Raw genomic sequence first — 7,099 nt, 5'->3', positions numbered from 1 at the left:
AGATCCTAGTGCCGAACGGACGGCACCTCCGCGTTCAACACACGTACAGTCCGGTGACGTCTCCCATGCCTTGATACAGCAAGGAGAGAGGGAGAGGTTGAGGAAGACTCCATCCAGCAGCAGCACAACGGCATGGTGGTGGTGGAGGAGCGTGGCAATCCTGCAGGGCTTCGCCAAGCACCTGCGGGAGAGGAGGAGGTGTCACGGGAGGGAGCAAGGCGCCAGGGCTTCAGGTGCAGCTGCCCTCCCTCCCCTCCACTATATATAGGGGCAAGGGAGAGGGGGGGGGCGCAGCCTTGGCCCTTCCTCCAAGGAAGGGTGCGGCTAGGGAGGAGTCCATCCTCCCCAAGGCACCTAGGAGGTGCCTTCCCCTTTTAGGACTCTCCCTTTCCCTTATCTCTTGGCGCATGGGCCTCTTGGGTCTGGTGCCCTTGGCCCATATAGGCGAAGGCGCACACCCCTACAGCCCATGTGCCCCCCCGGGGCAGGTGGACCCCTGGTGGACCCCCGGACCCCTTTCGGCACTCCCGGTACAATACCGATAATGCGCGAAACTTTTCCGGCGACCAAAACAAGACTTCCCATATATAAATCTTTACCTCCGGACCATTCCGGAACTCCTCGTGACGTCCGGGATCTCATCCGGGACTCTGAACAACATTCGGTAACCACATACAAACTTCCTTTATAACCCTAGCGTCATCGAACCTTAAGTGTGTAGACCCTACAGGTTCGGGAACCATGCAGACATGACCGAGACGTTCTCCGGTCAATAACCAACAGCGGGATCTGGATACCCATGTTGGCTCCCACATGTTCCACGATGATCTCATCGGATGAACCACGATGTCAAGGACTCAATCAATCCCGTATACAATTCCCTTTGTCTAGCGGTATTGTACTTGCCCGAGATTCGATCGTCGGTATGCCGATACCTTATTCAATCTTGTTACCGGCAAGTCTCTTTACTCATTCCGTAACACATCATCCCGCGATCAACTCTTTGATCACATTGTGCACATTATGATGATGTCCTACCGAGTGGGCCCAGAGATACCTCTCCGTCACACGGAGTGACAAATCCCAGTCTCGATTCGTGCCAACCCAACAGACACTTTCAGAGATACTTGTAGTGCACCTTTATAGCCACCCAGTTATGTTGTGACGTTTGGTACACCCAAAGCATTCCTACGGTATCCGGGAGTTGCATAATCTCATGGTCTAAGGAAAAGATACTTGACATTAGAAAAGCTTTAGCATACGAACTACATGATCTCTGTGCTAGGCTTAGGATTGGGTCTTGTCCATCACATCATTCTCCTAATGATGTGATCCCGTTATCAACGACATCCAATGTCCATGGTCAGGAAACCGTAACCATCTATTGATCAACGAGCTAGTCAACTAGAGGCTTACTAGGGACATGGTGTTGTCTATGTACCCACACATGTATATGAGTTTCCTATCAATACAATTATAGCATGGATAATAAACGATTATCATGAACAAGGAAATATAATAATAATAACTAATTTATTATTGCCTCTAGGGCATATTTCCAACAGTCTCCCACTTGCACTAGAGTCAATAATCTAGTTCACATCGCCATGTGATTAACACTCACAGGTCACATCACCATGTGACCAACATCCAAATAGTTTACTAGTGTCACTAAACTAGTTCACATCATCATGTGATTAAGACTCAATGAGTTTTGGGGTTTGATCATGTTTTGCTTGTGAGAGAGGTTTTAGTCAACGGGTCTGCAACATTCAGATCCGTATGTACTTCGCAAATCTCTAGGTCATATTGTAAATGCTGCTTCCACGCTCCACTTGGAGCTATTCCAAATGGTTGCTCCACTATACGTATCCGGTTTGCTACTCGGAGTCATTCGGATAGGTGTTAAAGCTTGCATCGACGTAACCCTTTACGCCGAACTCTTTATCACCTCCATAATCGAGAAATATGTCCTTATTACTCCAAGGACAATTTTTTGACCGCTGTCTGGTGATCCACTCCTTGATCACCTTTGTACCCTCTTGCCATACATGTGGCAAGGCACACATCAGGTGCGGTACTCAGCATAGCATACTGCAGAGCCTACGTCTAAAGCATAGGGGACGACCTTCGTCCTTTCTCTGTTTTCTGCCGTGGTCGAGCTTTAAGTCTTAACTTCATACCTTACATCTCAGGCAAGAACTCCTTCTTTGACTGATCCATCTTGAACACCTTCAAGATCATGTCAAGGTATATGCTCATTTGAAAGTACCATTAAGCAGTTTTTGATCTATCCTCATAGATCTTGATGCTCAATGTTCAAGTAGCTTAATCCAGGTTTTCACTTGAAAAACACTTTTCAAATAACACTATATGCTTTACAGAAACTCTACATCATTTCTGATCAACAATATGTCAACAACATATATTCATCAGAAATTCTATAGTGCTCCCACACACTTCTTTGGAAATACAAGTTTCTCATAAACTTTGTATAAACCCAAAATCTCTGATTATCTCATCAAAGCGTACATTCCAACTCCGAGATGCTTACTCCAGTCCTTAGAAGGATCGCTGGAGCCAGCATACCTTTTAGCATCCTTAGGATCGACAAAACCTTTTTGATTGTATCACATACAACCTTTCCTTACGAAAACTGGTAAGGAAACTCATTTTGACATCCATCTGCCAGATTTCATAAATGCAGCTAATGCTAACATGATTCCGACGGACTTAAGCATCGCTACAGATGAGAAAATCTCATCATAGTCAACTCCTTGAACTTGTGAAAAACTCTTTGCCATAAGTCGAACTTCATAGACGGTGACATTACCGTCCACGTCCGTCTTCTTCTCAAAGATCCATTTATCTCAATGGCTTGCCGATCATCGGGCAAGTCCACCAAAGTCCATGCTTTGTTCGAATACATGGATCCTATCTCGGATTTCATGGCTTCTAACCATTTGTCGGAATTTGGGCCCACCATCGCTTCTTCATAGCTCGTAGGTTCATTGTTGTCTAGCAACATGACCTTCAAGACATGATTACTGTACCACTCTGAAGTAGTACGCATCCTTGTCACCCTACGAGGTACGGTAGTGACTTGATCCAAAACTTCATGATCACTATCATAAGCTTCTACTTCAATTGGTGTAGGCGCCACAGGAACAACTTCCTGTGCCCTGCTACACACTTGTTGAAGTGACGGTTCAATAACCTCATCAAGTCTCCACCATCCTCCCACTCAATTTTCGAGACAAACATTTCCTCGAGAAAAGGACCCGATTCAAGAAACAATCCCTATTGCTTTCGGATCTGAATTAGGAGGTATACCCAACTGTTTTGAGTGTCCTATGAAGATGCATTTTATCCGCTTTGGGTTCGAGCTTATCAACCTGAAACTTTTTCACATAAGCATCGCAGCCCCAAACTTTTAAGAAATGACAACTTAGGTTTCTCCAAACCATAGTTCAAACGGTGTCGTCTCAACGGAATTATGTGGTGCCCTATTAAAGTGAGTGCGGTTGTCTCTAATGCCTGACCCATGAACGATAGTGGTAATTCGATAAGAGACATCATGGTACGCACCATATCCAATAGGGTGCAACTATGATGTTCGGACACACCATCACACTATGGTGTTCCAGGCGGTATTAATTGTGAAACAATTTCCACAATGTCTTAATTGCGTGCCAAAGCTCGTAACTCAGATACTCATTTCTATGATCATATCATAGACATTTTATCCTCTTGTCACAATGATCTTTAACTTCACTCTGAAATTACTTGAACCATTCAATAATTCAGACTTGTGTTTCATCAAGTAAATATACTCAACATCTACTCGAATCATCTGTGAAGTCAGAACATAACGATATTCACTGCATGCCTCAGCACTCATTGGACTGCACACATCAAAATGTGTTACTTCCAACAGGTTGCTACCTTGTTCCATCTTACTGAAACCGAGGCTTTTTAGTCATCTTGCGCATGTGGTATGATTTGCATATCTCAAGTGATTCAAAATCAAGTGAGTCCAAACGATCCATCTGCATGGAGTTTCTTCATGCGTATACACCAATAGACATGGTTCGCATGTCTCAAACTTTTCAAAAATGAGTGAGTCCAAAGATCCATCAACATGGAGCTTCTTCATGCGTTTTATACCAATATGACTTACATGGCAGTGCCACAAGTAAGTGGTGCTATCATTACTATCTTATATCTTTTGGCATGAAAATGTGTATCACTACGATCGAGATTCAATAAACCATTCCTTTAGGTGCAAGACCATTGAAGGTATTATTCAAATAAATAGAGTAACCATTATTCTCCTTAAATGAATAACCGTATTGCGATAGACATAATCCAATCATGTCTATGCTCAACGCAAACACCAAATGACAATTATTCAGGTTTAATACTAATCTTGATGGTAGAGGGAGCGTGCTATGTTTGATCACACCAAACTTGGAAACACTTCCAACACATATCGTTAGCTCACCTTTAGCTAGTCTCCGTTTATTCCGTAGCTCTTTTATTTCGAGTTACTAACACTTAGCAACCGAACCGGTATCTTAATACACTGGTGCTACTAGGAGTACTAGTAAAGTACACATTAACATAATGTATATCCAATATACTTCTATCGACCTTGCCAGCCTTCTCATCTACCAAGTATCTAGGGTAATTCTGCTCCAGTGGCTGTTCCCCTTATTATAGAAGCACTTAGTCTCGGGTTTGGGTTCAACCTTGGGTTTCTTCACTAGAGCAGCAGCCGATTTGCCGTTTCATGAAGTATCCCTTCTTGCCCTTGCCCTTCTTGAAACTAGTGGTTTCACCAACCATCAACAATTGATGCTCCTTCTTGTTTTCTACTTTCGCGGTGTCAAACATCGTGAATACCTCAAGGATCATCATATCTATCCCTGATATGTTATAGTTCATCACGAAGCTCTAGCAGCTTGGTGGCAATGACTTTGGAGAAATATCACTATCTCATCTGGAAGATCAACTCCCACTCGATTCAAGTGATTGTTGCACTCAGACAATCTGAGCACAAGCTCAACGATTGAGCTTTTCTCCCTTAGTTTGCAGGCTAAGAAAATCGTCGGAGGTCTTATACCTCTTAACGTGGGCACGAGCCTGAAATCCCAATTTCAGCCCTCGAAACATCTCATATGTTCCGTGACGTTTCGAAATCGTCTTTGGTGCCTCAACTCTAAACTGTTTAACTGAACTATCATGTAGTTATCAAAAACGTGTATGTCAAATGTTCGCAACATCCATAAACGACGTTCGAGGTTCAACACACCGAGCGGTGCATTAAGGACATAAGCCTTCTACGAAGCAACGAGGACAATCCTCAGTTTACGGACCCAGTCCGCATAATTGCTACTATCAACTTACAACTAAATTTTCTCTAGGAACATAATTGCTATGACATAATTTGCAAGAATCTTTTGACTATGTTCAGGATAATTAAGTTCATCTTATGAACTCCCACTCAGATAGACATCCCTCTAGTCATCTAAGTGATTACATGATCCGAGTCACTAGGCCGTGTCTGATCATCACGTGAGACGGACTAGTCATCATCGGTGAACATCTTCATGTTGATCGTATCTACTATATGACTCATGCTCGACCTTTCGGTCTCTTGTGTTCCGAGGCCATGTCTGTACATGCTAGGCTCGTCAAGTCAACCTAAGTGTTTCGCGTGTGTAAATCTGGCTTACACCCGTTGTATGTGAACGTAAGAATCTATCACACCCGATCATCACGTGGTGCTTCGAAACGATGAACTTTCGCAACGGTGCATAGTTAGGGGGAACACTTTCTTGAAATTTTAATGAGGGATCATCTTATTTACTACCATCGTTCTAAGCAAATAAGATGCATGAACATGATAAACATCACATGCAATCAAATAGTGACATGATATGGCCAATATCATTTTGCCCCTTTTGAACTCCATCTTCGGGGCTCCATGATCATCATCGTCACCGGCATGACACCATGATCTCCATCATCATGATCTCCATCATCGTGTCTTCATGAAGTTGTCTTGCCAACTATTACTTCTACTACTATGGCTACCGGTTAGCAATAAAGTAAAGTAATTACATGGCGTTGTTTAATGACACGCAGGTCATACAATAAATTAAGACAACTCCTATGGCTCCTACCGGTTGTCATACTCATCGACATGCAAGTCGTGATTCCTATTACAAGAACATGATCAATCTCATACATCACATATATTCATCACATTCTTCTTGGCCATATCACATCACATAGCATACCCTGCAAAAACAAGTTAGACGTCCTCTAATTGTTGTTTGCATGTTTTACGTGGCTGCTATGTGTTTCTAGCAAGAACGTTTCTTACCTACGCAAAACCACAACATGATATGCCAATTGCTATTTACCCTTCATAAGGACCCTTTTCATCGAATCCGTTCCGACTAAAGTGGGAGAGACTGGCACCCGCTAGCCATCTTATGCACCAAGTGCATGTTAGTCGGTGGAACCTGTCTCACGTAAGTGTACGTGTAAGGTCGGTCCGGGCCGCTTCATCCCACAATACCGTCGAAACAAGATTGGACTAGTAACGGTAAGCATATTGAACAAAATCAACGCCCACAACTACTTTGTGTTCTACTCGTGCAAAGAATCTACGCAATAGACCTAGCTCTGATGCCACTGTTGGGGAACGCAGCAGAAATTCAAAATTTTCCTACGTATCACCAAGATCTATCTATGGAGAAACCAGCAATGAGGGGAAGGAGAGTGCATCTACATACCCTTGTAGATCGCTAAGCGGAAGCGTTCAAGAGAACGGGGTTGAAGGAGTCGTACTCGTCGTGATCCAAGTCACCAGAGATCCTAGTGCCGAATGGACGGCACCTCCGCGTTCAACACACGTACAGCCCGGTGACGTCTCCCATGCCTTGATCCAGCAAGGAGAGAGGGAGAGGTTGAGGAAGACTCCATCCAGCAGCAGCACAACGGCGTGGTGGTGGTGGAGGAGCGTGGCAATCCTGCAGGGCTTCGCCAAGCACCTGCGGGAGAGGAGGAGGTGTCACGGGAGGGAGGG

The sequence above is a fragment of the Triticum dicoccoides genome, chromosome 6B, assembly GCF_002162155.2.
Source record: "Triticum dicoccoides isolate Atlit2015 ecotype Zavitan chromosome 6B, WEW_v2.0, whole genome shotgun sequence".
NCBI lineage: Eukaryota > Viridiplantae > Streptophyta > Magnoliopsida > Poales > Poaceae > Triticum > Triticum dicoccoides.
The sequence above is the reverse complement of the archived record's forward strand: the minus strand, read 5'-3'. Positions refer to the sequence as shown.